Raw genomic sequence first — 14,864 nt, 5'->3', positions numbered from 1 at the left:
CCCCTGCACACAGGGGGGGGGCCAGCAGTATGGCTTTTGTGTTGGGTTGCCCTTGGCTGGCTGCCAGGTGCCCCCCCAGCCGCTCTATCACTCCCCTCCTCAACAGGACAAGGGGAAAGGAAATAAGATGAAAAAGAACTCGTGGGTCGAGATAAAGGCAGTTTAATAAAGCAAAAGCAAAGGCTGCACGCAGAAGCAAAGGAAAACAAAGTAAAAGGTTTATTCTCTACTTCCCATCAGCAGGCAATGTCCAGCCACTGCCTGGGAAGTAGGGCCTCAGTACGCGTAGCGGTTGCTCCAGAAGACAAACACCTTAATGACAAAAGCCCCCCTTCCCTCTCCTCCTTTCCCTTAGCTTTTATTGCTGAGCACAACGTCATATGGTATGCAATATCTCTTTGGTCAGCTTGGGTCAGCCGTCCCGGCTATGTCCCCTCCCAACCTTTTGCCCACCCCCAGCCTACTGGCCTTTGGGGGTGACCGGGATGTTGGAGAGACAGCCTTGATGCTGTGGGAGCACTGCTCAGCAGTAACCCAAACACTGGTGTGTCATCAACACCTTTCTAGCTACCAATACAAAGCCCAGCACTGTGAGGGCTGCTGTGGGGAAAGTGAACTCTAACCCGGCCAGACCCAATGCAATCTCCTCCTCCAGCTCTTCAAGGAGTTAAGATTCTCTTCGGCTTTTTCACTATAATGTTAGCAAGGCATAACTACAAGATTCTCACCAAGCTTCTTTTTATATTATAAATTAAAGAAAAGTAATCAAATTCCTGTGCAGGTATGTCTATAATGCAGGTATGTTGCAACCTTTTCAAAAGCACCCCTTAATGTTAAATTATGTATTTTATTCTATAAGGATCTACTTATTATAGTTATTTCATATATTACAATGCAACCATTTACTTTCCATCATACTAGGTCTGTTGCTATTTCTATAAGGAATCTATATTTGAGAGGTTTCTGGCTGAGGTAAGAATGTAGATGCCTTTGTTCAAATTATTCTTTATCAAGTCACTGACACTTCACTTTTGAATGACAGGAAATTTGTAACTAATTAAATTTATTTTGTTTTAAAATAAATACCAAATTTCAAGGAACAGACATTTAAAGTATTCACACTTGGTTCCAGAGTATGTTTTCTTAGGTAAAAACAAATATTGTTTTATAGTTGCACTTATCATCTTTAACAGTCAGCCAGAGTAAACCCGGTAAAGGTTTCACATTCTTGATACAAGACACTTTAGACCACTAGAATATCATTATTTAATATAGTGATATACTTTTCATTTAAATTAATTGATCTTATTCTAGGAAAAGCATTTGTTCCAATCTCCTAATTGCTGAAATCATGCTATGATATTTGTGTGAATACTACTAAATACTGAAAAGAAAACCCAAGTTTCCATGGCAATAGTTCAGTGCCACAAAAGATTAAACTGGTCAGAAATATTTTTAGGTAAATTGAATTTATTATTCAACCATTAGCAGTTTTTCTCATATATTATAGGGAACTCTGAGAGAAACAATTTATTTTCATAATGCAGCTCTTCTTCCAAGAAATACTGAATTATTTCAGTACAGTATTTCAGTCCACAGCAATCCAGAATTCACTTCAGCTGTATTTTCTCTCAGATGCAGAGTTATTATTTTGAAGATGGTGATTTTCTTAGGTTTTTTTCCCTGATATTTAGTATCTTCCCTCTATAGATGTAAATATATAGAGAAGCCAGATTGCACATGTGTAAGTATGTTGTAAATATGTATAAACATGATTTTAAGTTAAACATGAACATTTAATTATAAACATGTTTCACTAGGTTGCTAATTCTGTAACACTGAGTTTGAATTTATTTGTTTTAATATATACATTTATAAATAGTATAACACCTAGTTAAATGAGAGGATTTTTGTTTCCAGTTATACAACAGCTGAAATAGCTGACATATTTGAGTGGAGTTCTCAGCTGAAGAACTGCTATCAAGAGAATTTTGTGGGAGCACTTTGAACTTTGATTTTGAATCCTTGTACTCCAACATGGCATGTGGCAAACAATATTTTCATTGATAATCTTTTAAAGTTTTTCAGGAGGATGTGTTTACAGACAGATTTATTATAAAAATTTCTTTTTGTTTGCTGAGTTATTTTCAATGAACCTGAGAAGTATCCAGAGCAGTGGATTGATGCTGGTACTCTTTAATTTTGAAGTGCAATAACAATAACAAAAACAGTATGCTTTTTATTATTATTTATAAACATGTTTAAACATGAGTTCTGCATTACTAATATTACATAAATTTTATAAGCAATAACATTAACTTCTAAACAAAACAAATAATAAATATTTATCTGTAAAATGTCTTGGAAGTAATCTAACTATTTTTGTAAATAACTCGTTAATTTTGTGTGCATGCTGGTGAGGTGACCTGTCTACTGCTGTCCCTAATCCTCCTTTGCCACATCTGCCTGATCAGCAGAAGTGATATAGTCTTAACCAAAATATTAAAACTTTAATATGTCCATGCTATGTACTTATCAGATATTGGGCATAGAGATATATTTAATTTATCATTCTTTCACAGATAATTAAAATCACAACTTAGTATATTCAACAGGATATTTCCTGTCAGCTGAGTTAATTTTAATACAAGAAAGGCAATAGTAAATTACATAATCTGAGATGGGATCTAGTTGCAAATTTTGAACGCATTCCAAAGGACACTGTCATGAATGTGCATTTACAATAATCTGTCTTTGTCATTGAATTGTCCATGCTCAAAATAATTATTCCTTGTGACCAAAATAAGTATGTGCCAAATAAATGCATGAAAGTACAGTCTGGTATCATGCTAGCTTGAAAGTGATTATACTTTGTTGTGAACAGTAAATCTCAGTTACTAAGTCAGTAATTTAAAGTATTTTTTAAAATAAGTGGATGCATACTATAATGAGTTTTCAAGAAAAGTTTTCTGAGGAAGTGATGCTCTCTGTTCCCCAGTTCTTTCTCAGTGATATTTTTCAAATTTTCTAGGAGAATTCTGGTCAAGTGCCTCAGATAAATATTAATAATATGGAATTTAATTGCACACCAAAGCTCCCAAACTACTTTACCTGCTAAAATTTGTAAGCAAATGAACAAGATACTTCACAGGGATGACATTATTATTTCTTGACCAGAGAATGGGGATATCAGTTATATGGAAGGCTTTACCGTACCTCATAAATGTATTGCTATATCAGAATCTTGTAAATACATTATAACTAGAGAGAAACAGGAATGAATGTGAAATGTATAATTACAATTTGAGCCTTATGGATTTGGGATAATGCAGTATGCAAAAGCCATCTGGGGCTGAGACTCCGTCTATTTGCTCTTGCTGTCTTGAAAATGCTCACTGTCAAGATATGAAAAAATTGCCAGTTCAACATCAGGGACACATCCTGTGGGACATAGGTCTAGTGAGAACTGGTGCCATTGGACAGCTGGGAGATTTTTCACAAAGGACATCTTGTCAGGAGGCAATAGAGATAAATGAAAAGGAAAGAAAAAGCCACTTTGTTCTCCTCTTTGTTGAATACTAAGTTCAAGGCATGCATGAAATCAAAACCTGGCATATAGACAGTAAACGAGGGGGTTGTCAAGAAAGATGGGCTGTCCTGAGGCCTAACGGCAAAATTTTGAGAAAGGGGAGACCAATACCTCAGCTTCTGTTTGGCCTCCCTGAAGTCCATCCTTGGATCTGCATGTGGGAAAGAACTGCTGGAATTTCTGCTGAAACGTTAGCAGAAAGTAAGGTGACATTACATGACAGGCCTTGAAGAACACTTTGAATTTTATTGGTTCATATCTTCAGTTGTTCTAAGACTTGAAAACTTTACAAGAGCCATAGAAAAATAATGATAGTATGTCTTCAAGGCAGATTGTGAATGTCTGAATATCTGAACGGTTCTCAGAAACATGCTGAAATTGGCTTACAGGCAGGAGTTTTTATGAATATTCTTCTAAGATTTCTAACCCCTAGTCTAGCAATACTATTAACTGCTGCCTGGGAAAGAATACAAAAGAGAAATGGGCAGTATCTGAAAACAGAGACAATATATGAATGCATACAAGAAATAGAAAATAGTTTACAAATAGTGGCTAGAAAGCCAATGCAAGGAGGAATAAAAATCCTTAGAGCTGTGCAAAACTTGTCAAAATTCACTTTTTTTCTAAGGAGCAGCTGTTTCTTAGAAAATGTGATGTATGAATTCCAAGCAAAGGATGAGCTTTCAAAGCTTACAGAAGTCCCACTAGGATATGGATCATTCCATGAACTCAGTAAGTCTACTGTTAGGAGAAAGGTCAGCCCCTAAAGGACTGCTTGTACAAGACCATGTTAATCCAGTAAAGCCTCTGCAGGTCAGTGACTACTCAGAGAACCAAGTATTTCTGTAAGGTTTGTGAAATGCCTGGAAGTTTAAAACCTGGCAACATCTGTGTTGTTTGTAGGTAATTTAATTAATGAGCTTTTCTATATCTCTAGTGATTTTTCATTTGTGTTGTTCAGTTTGTGGCATGTTTGAAAATGAATAGAAGTCCAATATCTTTTCCTCAATAAAAATAGCTCTAGAGATATATGTGAGTTATTGCTGAACACATATTTACTTTCATAGTCAGTGCCTTGGCAGTGTATAACTTAGATTGTAAAGTACTCTAAGATATCTTCAATATGAAAGGTGCTGTTTAAATCCAAATTCCAATCTGTGTTTCCTCTCAAACGAACATAAATTTTAAGTCTGTGTATGGTAATTCATGTACTATAAAATGATATTAATCCTGTTTACATTTGTTTTAACTTAGTTCTGGTGTCAGTATGAAAAAAATGTACCTGAAGTTGTTTCATAAAACTGCCATACAGTGTCAAAAATGAAGTAATCGCTATCAGGCTCAGACCTTGACTGGATGGTTCATCTTCTTTTCAACATAAGTGAATACATCTTGGTCAAACTGGGAAGCAAATTCTGTTTGAGGAAGTGAGAGAGTAATACCTATTCTCTGAAACTGGACTCATGATCGTTTTACAGACTAGCAAACACAGGTTTTGAGTTTTCAGAGTATAAGGTGATTATAGCTTTCACATACTTTCTCAAATTCACTTGACATTGCAAGCAAGACTCAAATGTACAGAAGTTTTTAGAATCTATTGATTTAAACGTAATTTACTTATGATTACAAGAAATTTGGTAGCTATTGATGATAATTCTAGGGAGTAATGTGCTTGGGAAAGACGTATTACAGCAGGGTTCAAACCCACATTAGTTCTGTATTTCATTCTGAGAATTTAGGGAGTGGTAGTAGAAACTGCTTTGTTGTACTCAGCATGTTACCAAGTAACCTGATTTGACTTTAGAATTGCTTTTTCTAAATGGGTGTTTATTTGGGGGCAGGAGGGTGTCACAGACTATCTGTTGATAATTTTTGTAAAAACAGACTGGTCCGCTGGGGTATTTTTGCCCTTTGCACACTGGTGGAGGTTGAAGCTAATAATTTTTGCAACATTACATTAATGTACCAATTACAAATATAACAGCTCTTTTAGTCTCACAGATCCTCACTGTTAGAGAGCTTAAGCAAAACCTAATGAAATAAGTGTGGGGCTCTCATACTTATTAGATGTGTATACGCTTTTCAGAAGTTCCTGAAATCTTTCAGAAAAACAACACTAAATTTAAATGTTGAAGAGAAAATGAAATGTAACACCTACAAACTCAAATGAAAAATAGAAAGGACAATGCAGAAATATCTTGGCATAGTCACATCTAAAATTTTTGCCACTGGAAATCCTGGAGTCACATAAATATTATTTCAATTAATTACATTCTGGTTGCACACTAGCCCTGCATGATTGTCCAAACTGTTAATATATATGTTCACAGTCTAGTTCAACTCTGAAGAAAACCAATTAACTTTTAAGTTAGAGGACATGTGGGGGCTAAGGAGACAGTACGGGCTGAGAATGTTATCCACCTCTGCTCTTATGAATAGAATGGGCTCAAACAGTAATTAATTGTCTTAACTTGCCTTACCCACCCATAGCACCCACACTTGCTAGGCCACAGTGTCTCACAGATACTTCTCTGCCTTCATGCCCTATGCTGTGACCAGTGTTGCACTACAAAAGCTGAGTGCAGCAAAGCTCAGAAGGCTGGTGGTTCAAATTCAAGGGCATCTCATCGGAAACCTGTGACTACCAATGCCCTTTCTTTGAAGACTTTTATAAAATCTAGGACATAAAGTCTTGCATCAAATCATGGGACCTTCAGCACAACATCCTCTCTCTCTCCTCTCTCAGCTTAGATGGACTCCTGTAGGAGTCATAGCAGTCTAGTAAGTACATGTAATGGCTATCTACCCTTACATGGGAACCTGAGAATGTCATGATGGAATACAAAATTATTTAGGAGAAATAATTTACATCATTTACAGCTCTGAATTCATTCCTGCCAAAGGACAGTGATGACTTGTTTGAAATATGTTATAAACAGGCCAAGGTCAATGGAGTTCTCAGCTCACTTGGACTACTTGCTTTGAGGAACTCAAACATGAATTCAGACCCTTTTGTCAAATCAAGAAAGACACAGTTAACATAACTATTAAGTAGCAGTGAGAACATCTTTATACAACCTAAGGGTTACAACAGAGGCATGAAGAAAGAGACAGAGTGGGAAGGAAGCACGGAAGGCTCCCCTCTGTCACAAGACTAGGGCCATGGGTGCTGTTAGGCTCTGTCAGTGAGAAATGAAGGACCTGTGGTCATTTCAACTCTCCTGTCTGGTAAATGTGCTTTTCCTTTCTTTTCTTTGCCTAGAAAAGGCAACGCGGCAGTGGAGAAGACTGACTTTTCTGTTCTGTCTGAACATTTTTCACATGCCACCAAAGGAGAAAGGACATTTGGCAATGTAGGGGCTGCTTGAGTAACACAGGGTGGGAATAGGAACAAAACAGAAGCCAGCATATGGACTGAAAGATATTTTGCACTACTACAGAACCAAGGATTAGGAAATTAGCTATCAATGAAGGAAGTAGTTGATTGACATTTTCCAACCTTCACATCATGAGAGTATGTGAAGAGACAGTCAGCTATGAAAGAGGAAGGAACTCTAGAAATTATTGGTTTTGGTTTTGCTTTTTTTTTGTTGTTGTTGTTTTGCTGGTTTTGGTTTTGGGTTTTTTTGGTTTTGATTTTGGTTTTATCAGAGAGGTGAATATACATGAATATTTGTATGGTTTAGAAGCACCACACTGAGATTTCCTAGGTTATAATTTAACAGACTTAAGGCACAGACAAGTCTGGGAATTGAAACTAGTTTCAGAGGAAGCCAGTCTTCCCAAAACTAATGCAAGATGACAATATTTCTGCAGTCCAAAATATGAAGAGATATACATAAATATCCTACAAGAGGAAGACAGGATCTTACTGACAGATGCATGCACCAAGTAGAAATTCTTAAGAATGATTATTAGAAGTTCATACATGAATTCCACTGATAAATTATTGATAATTTAACTACTGTATCTACTTCAGTCTGGTCATATTAATTGGATCTTGGCTGTCTTTCCATGCGTCCCAGCTAACAGCCAAACTTATCAGAACGAATTTGGGAAGATATAAGGAAAGAATGAATTATTAAAAAAAGACAGTGGCATTTTGAGACATACTGCTTTTCTAGAATGTGGGTAACACAACAGGTATATTTACTCATTGCTCTCATAAGTTATCACAAGTTTAGTGAATAAATTACAGTGAAATACATCAGGAAATACTGCTAGTATGTAGCATGATCACATAGTGATGTATGGCACAATAATGTTAAATCTATCATCTGTGTACTGTATCTGAAACATTAGCCCCTTGATGTTGGCTTTTTATACAGTTACTCAGAATTTGGTGACTCATTTATCCCCATCCTCTCTAGTTTTTCTATATATAGTGGACTTAACAATTGAAATATTCATACCACTTATATAAAATTAGCTTTATGTTTATTCATGTACATTTGCAGCTCTTTCCTATTGGAACTTGTCTGAAATAATTAGCTTTAACAATATGTTATGATGTTCTATTATTATCAATTGCTGTTTGAAAAAGCAGCCATTTCACCTAAGCAGCACATTAGTGCTTTATTCATGGGGTACTGTAACTGAAAAGCCCCAATGACAGATTAAAAGTCCAGATTTTATTTCATTTTATTAAGTTAAAAGGCACTGAAGCTACAAAGAGAAGAGGTCTATTGCCATATTACTAATTGTCACTGGAATAGGTTAAACTGTTAATTTTATCTTCCTCTAATCAGAGATTTGCTCATGATTGCTCTCATTTGTCATGCACCAGAACAAAGAGAGTGTTAATTCAATACTGGTAATGAATGCCTAGAAACCATTTAGTCTTTGGGGGATACTTTAATAGACCCCCCCTCCCAACATAATATTTGTCTTCTGATGTATAATAGACATTCAGTAATTATGGGTCCAAAAATTACTGCTGATGGAAGCTGGCATACCTTCATGTGCTTTGATGGAGATGACTCTTTTTAGACACAAAGATCTTGTCCCCAGTTAGCAGTGTGCTGATGTAAATGTATTTACACACATTTAGGCACATTAAGAATTAGGAGCAGTTTGGCTGGAAACCTTACATCAATCTTACCATGTTCAAATCCTTCCCTGACTTGCACCCGTCACTCTTAAATACAGAGGAATCACTGTGTGCGATAAAGGCATCATTTCATCCTCTGCTAACAAGTGAATAAAATGATCATGCTTGCAAGTATTGTCAAGAGTGATGAATTTATAAGGACTAAATGTTATATCACCCTTATGATAGTTTTGTAGGTGAATGCATCAAGACCAGTCACAAGATTGGCCGCTAATACTAGCATGAATCTATTTAGATTCTTCTGTGGTCTTACTTTAACCTATTTGGTAAAATTAAGGTTTAAGATTTAAGGAAATCAGGAATAACTGTTAATGGCAAACAGCACCGACCAGCTCTGTACACAAGTAAATATTATTTCTGCCATTTCTAGTAAAAGGCCATAGGCTCTATACTGAACTGACAGTGCAGGGTCCTGCCTGGGACTGCCTGGGCCCAAGCTGGTTTTATTTGTTTAAAAAATTGTCTATTAGTCAAGTGACTATTACCTAATCTGCATTGTGTGCATCCCTTTCATGGTGTAAGTGTGGCATACCCACTCAGTTCCTGTTTAACAAACAGCCCTTTAGGACAACTGAGGCTGAGGAAGGCTACTGCGCAACTTCCAAATTTTGGCTGGCAGTCAATGAGAGGGAAGCAGACTGTGTTAGGAGAACCTAAAAAAGTAACCCCAACCTGACCTCAAGAATAAGGAAGGAGAAATCCCCACCAGGAACACGATCTTCTGCCAGTAAAGGCCTCGGTGTGGTGGTGACACCTGGGAACTGGCCCCCTCCCTCCCGTTCTGCTAAAGGAAGACTGAACCTACCAGCTGTAGGACCCCAGGAACCCATGTAGTGTGGGCCGAACACTACACCCAAGGCATAGAAACTCAGAAGCCTTCATGTAACAATTTTAACTATTTTATTAATGAGGCTTCTGGGTCTTAATTAAATAGTTTAGACTATTATACTGCTAAGATACTAATTGGAGTAAGAAATCTTTGGCTCTGTCTGTGTGGCGTGTTCCCTTTTGCCCACTACAAGATTTTGAGTGCAACAGCTCCTACCAGTCTCAGATGATTATTTTTCCAAAGGCTGAAAATCCTAAAGAGATGTTCAGTTCATAGGTTGAATAGGGAATAGATGTTTAAGAAACACGAAAGGAGGTTTTCTTGTAAACTAGTAGCTTTGAGTTCTCTAAGTAGTGCAGTGTGCAGCAAGAGATGTGGGTTAGGAAGTCTGATGGGAATTTAGAAAAAATGCTTTCTTTTGGAATGATGTTTCCATGCCACTGAAAACATGGTTTTATATTCGCCCAGTGGGTAATGGCTTACACAAGCCTGGAAGAAACCTCTTCATTCTTTGAATCCTATCCCCACAGGCAGTCATGTAATATAAGTGTAGAAGGATGCTCAGGAATAATTACACAAAACACTTCCACAAATAGATTGAAGACCTTCAATATAAAAACCTAAAAAGCTTCAGTGTCAGCAGAAGACAGCAGGAGAATCCAAAGCAGTCTGAGCACATTTCCTTTAGCCTGTTTGTTATCAGGGTAAAATGGGTGCCCAACATAATTCTGTTTGTTGTGTTGACTGGGTCTTCAGGTCTTATTTCCACCATAAGGAGTGGATCCACCCAAAAGGAAGTTCTTCTGTCATTCTTAAAAACTTCAGTCCTGTTTACAGTGAAATCAGAATAAAAAGACATACTTCAAAGAACCAGATATGTTTTCCTTTCTAGGAAGGATATGACAACATAATCCCCTGAACGACTTTAAGCCACTGTTTGTCTGGGTTTTGAATGTGAACAGCACAGGAAGAACAATCACCTTCTGTCAAAATGCTGCGGGATGCAAGTCCTCGTCAGTGTTTGTCACATCTATGTCTACTAAACTACCAATTGAGTGGGAAAAAGAGAATGATTTTTCAAATGGTTGCCTGTGTGCCTCCTCCCTTTGATAAAGCTTCTCAAAAATATTTTCAATAAATATTTCTATCCTGCTAAAAATTTTACTGTGCCATGGATACTTCCTGTCACGTAGATCGATGAGTCCCTGTGCTTTTTCCTGTCATCTGTTTCTCTCCTTTGCTGAACCACAGTAAAGACTTTTCACAAGAAAACCATCCCCCTTTTAGGTCACAAGGATGAAGTCAATATAAATGGAAGGAAACCTGTTGTGGCAAAACCAAATTTTGCTGCCAAATACTCTTATGCAGCACAGGGAGATATTGGTCCATGACTAAGATTTCTAGCCTAGTATTGAAATAAGTATCTTATTCATGATTTTAATAATTTCAGTCAAGTGTGTCAACATGCTAGGAAAAAATATCTAGTTCTTTCTATGCCATTATAATTCTAATCAAATGTAATATGCATGACAGACATAGTGAATAGGATGTTTGGTATGTTATTTAGCCAAATAACCTTTTCCAGTGAAGTCCTTGCTAGAAATTAAATATTCTTTGATATACTGCAGTGGCTTATGACATATGTCCCTACAAGATTTTACTGTTTCTGCATTGAAATATCAAGTGATTAAAAAGAAAAAAAAATTTAAAAAAACCCAAACCACAAACCAAAATTAAAAAAAAAAACACAACACCTGGAACATCTGGAACATTTCCAAAGCTATTCAGTGTGTGTCCAGGTTTCATTATAAATGTTTTCAAAGCACTCTTTCAAAAATTGAGTTATATAAATACACTCTTATATTCACATTTCCATTTTCTAGGCCCAAATTTAAAGAAATATTTTACTTTTCAAAATATCATACAGATATCACTTAGTGAGAGGAGTGATAGAATCTCTCTAATGATTTGTTTTCCTTAATTTTTGTATTGGTTGGTTACTTTCTCATTTATTTCATTTTCGGTTCCCTTGCTTTTATTGATGCAATACAGTACTGACAGTCACTATTCACAAATGAAAGCAGAACTGTCACTCTCTTTCATAAAATAGCAGGATAGTAGCTGTATCCTAATACTTTAAGTATTACTGAAGAGTGAGTCATTACTACAGAGAGAATCTATATTTTTTCCTTATTTGCAAATAAGTGCTTAAGTTAAGGCTAGGAAAAGAAGTCTTCCAATGTATAATACTAAAATAATCTCCCTTCCTCTAGGTCTTCTATTTATTAATAAACACTACATGGTCATTTACCCTTGTTATGCTCAAAATCTTGTTTATGAGCAAAGGAAAAAAACATCTTATATATAAAGCCAAGAATTTATTGTTAATGTAATTGAAAACTTGGCATTCTAAGTCAAAAATAATTATTTTTCGAGATCTAATTATTACAAAAAATAATTCCATACAGAAAAAAAACAACTAAATAATACTAATAGTACCATTAAAATTATAAAACACACATTTCTTGTCTTCTACCCTTTTCCCTGATGTTACTCTCACTCTTCCACAGCTCCTTTTAAGATGGGTAGCTTCAGGCTGCTGAGGTGGGCATTACAGCAAGTCACCTCTGGAATCTGCAGCGCTACATTGCATACAAATTTACTATATATGGTGCCTTTTGCTTATGTTACATGCTACTTCATTGCTCTCCTTGTTACCCCTAAAATTAGTTCTGTCTTGCTCCTGGTTTGAATTTCTTTTAACTGACCATTGATGAGATATTTATTGCCATGGGGTCTCCAGTGCCAAGATTCTGCCCCAACTCTTACCATCCTGTGCCTGCACTCCTCTACGTTGCGTCCTGTTACTAGCAATGGCGCTACTGGGCTACACGGTTACAGCCTTCTCTGAAGGTCTGGTTCCTTGAATTGCTTCCATCTGACGGTTTCTCTAGCCTTCCTGGGTATGCTATAGAGCCTCACTTTTAAACAAGGAGAGTGAAATTGAGCTCTGAAGTGAAGAAACCTAAAATATCTAAATGATGGATACAAGCTGTCTAGTCCCATCTGAGATCCCCTCTGGCTCCTAAGCTGCCTTTCCAGATGTGAGAAGACTCTTGTAAGTTTTTTGTTGCATCTTGCAACTCCATCCAGAAGTCCTGGACAATCAGTGCATCTGAAATAGTATTACGCACCTATGTTGAAGCAAACAAATCAAACCCTAGGTGTTACATTTTACACATATCTGGTGTTGGTGAAACAGTGGAACCTTCCCTTGTGCCAAATGACACTGTCAGCTGCAGAGACCTACAGGTTCACTGGCTGCTCTGAGGAAGCCTAAACATCTGCCTTATGTGTATCTACTTACACTTAAGTGTCTGCAATCTGGTATTTGAGGTGAGATGCCTCATAACGGAAAGCAGAAAACACATTTGACCTCCTTTGCTTACCACAATGGGCTGTTCAAGCAAACCCATTCATTCCACTTACTGCATTCATCCACCTTAATTTCCTACTTCTAATTCAGATATTCTGAGCACTGCTTTTCACTTTATTAGGAAAACACATTATTGTGAGAGATGCGGATAGTGCATGAAAGCTTTTTTTTTGGCAGTTCCATGTGTCAGTAACAGTTCTGTCATTCCCACGTAAGCTATGACCTTGTGGTTTGCAGTTAGTTTATACTCTAATAAACATGTTTATATTTATAGTTGCTTCTAGCGTTATGCCAGCTCTTGTTTACTATTTTGCCTCTCTGATCTGTAAGATAGTGCATAACTCATGCAACATCCTGACAACAGGAACAGAAAGCAGCAACACACAAGGACTGACGTACACTTTGATTAAAATTTCAGTAAGTTTATTAGGCATGAGATACCATCAAGTAACTTACTGTTAATGATAAGTACTAATATTCCTACTCAGTGCTAGCACTTAAAGAACTTAGTACCCGAGTTTGATCTGTTCTTTATATATGATTACATGTACATTTAGTTACATTTTTAACTGTTACTTCTTTATATGCGATTCTTTTTCAACAGGATTACTTTGGAACAGCAATTTCTCTTAAACATATTCACAGAAAAAATCAATCTACATAGTTCTTGTTGTTTTAATCTGTTAGTGGTATGTGATTGAAGTCTCAGATCACATGAAGACCTATGATATACAGATCCTTTGAAGCTCTATAGTGATATCAATCGATTTCAAAGGATTTTGGATATGTTTCTATCTGTATAAATCTGTTGACTGACATATTTCAGAGAAAAGTGGTGTCCTCATACTGGTCTTTGAAATTATCAGTAGCTCAGCTGTTCAGCCTCAGGAATTCTTATTTGCCTGTCAAACCTGGACCTTGTTTCTGCCATCTTTCCTGCTAACAAGGAACTTCTGTTGACCAGAATCCTTGTTTAGTCTGTGCGTGTGGAAGATACTTTGCAGTAACCAAATGTGCCAGAATTAATTCCGCAAGGAAACTTCACCTTATTGTTGCTTCTCAGTTTGTCCACCAAGTGATCTGTCCGTAGAATAAAGTTAAAAATTCAGTCAAGCCAGGAGATGCAGGATCTAACCAAATGTGTTGGAGCAGACTGACCAGCTTTTAGTTTCCAAATGCAGTGGCTGTCTACATTTCTCTGGATAGAATGTTCGGTGTCAATTTTGTCCTGCACTTGGACTTTCTTGCTTTCATGATTTGCCTTCCTCTTCAACCTTCCACACTCAAACCAGGAAGCAGAGCTTGGTTAAAAATGTCGACAGCAAACATAATGCCCAAATGAGAAATTTACCGCCACGGTACAGAAAGAACAGTCTTAATCAACCCTGGAAAGTTACACTGCATCTAAACATAGAAACCTCCTCAAAATCATTATAGATTGTAATAAAATAGAGATTAGCATCTACATTTTAATTTGTTCCTTATGGGTTAAGAACTATATTTTTAATAGGTTACATTAAAATTAATTATTCAACATTTATCATCGCTATGAAGGAAATCACACATTTAGATAATTCTGCAGACCACATTTATTTAATTGTTCTGAAGGAGAGATGCTTTATTGTACAACTCAATTAAAAGGTGATGGATCATACATAATTTGCTTCCTTAAATGGATTGCAGATTACAGGTGAATTTATCTCAAAATTTGTAATTTCACTCACAGTAGTGTGTGATTAAATACACTTACCTTTGGTCATGTAAGCTCAAGTTCTCTTCCCCTCTTTGGTAGGACTAATTTTTATTTGCCTAGCAGGCAACATTAACATATTATATTCTCCTGCTCTTCAAAAAAGATTTTAGTGAAGATCTGACAGATAAAATTAAGCCTATGACATCA

This window comes from Pygoscelis adeliae, unplaced genomic scaffold (assembly GCF_000699105.1).
Source record: "Pygoscelis adeliae isolate BGI_AS28 unplaced genomic scaffold, ASM69910v1 Scaffold101, whole genome shotgun sequence".
NCBI lineage: Eukaryota > Metazoa > Chordata > Aves > Sphenisciformes > Spheniscidae > Pygoscelis > Pygoscelis adeliae.
Note: the sequence above shows the minus strand (reverse complement) of the source record.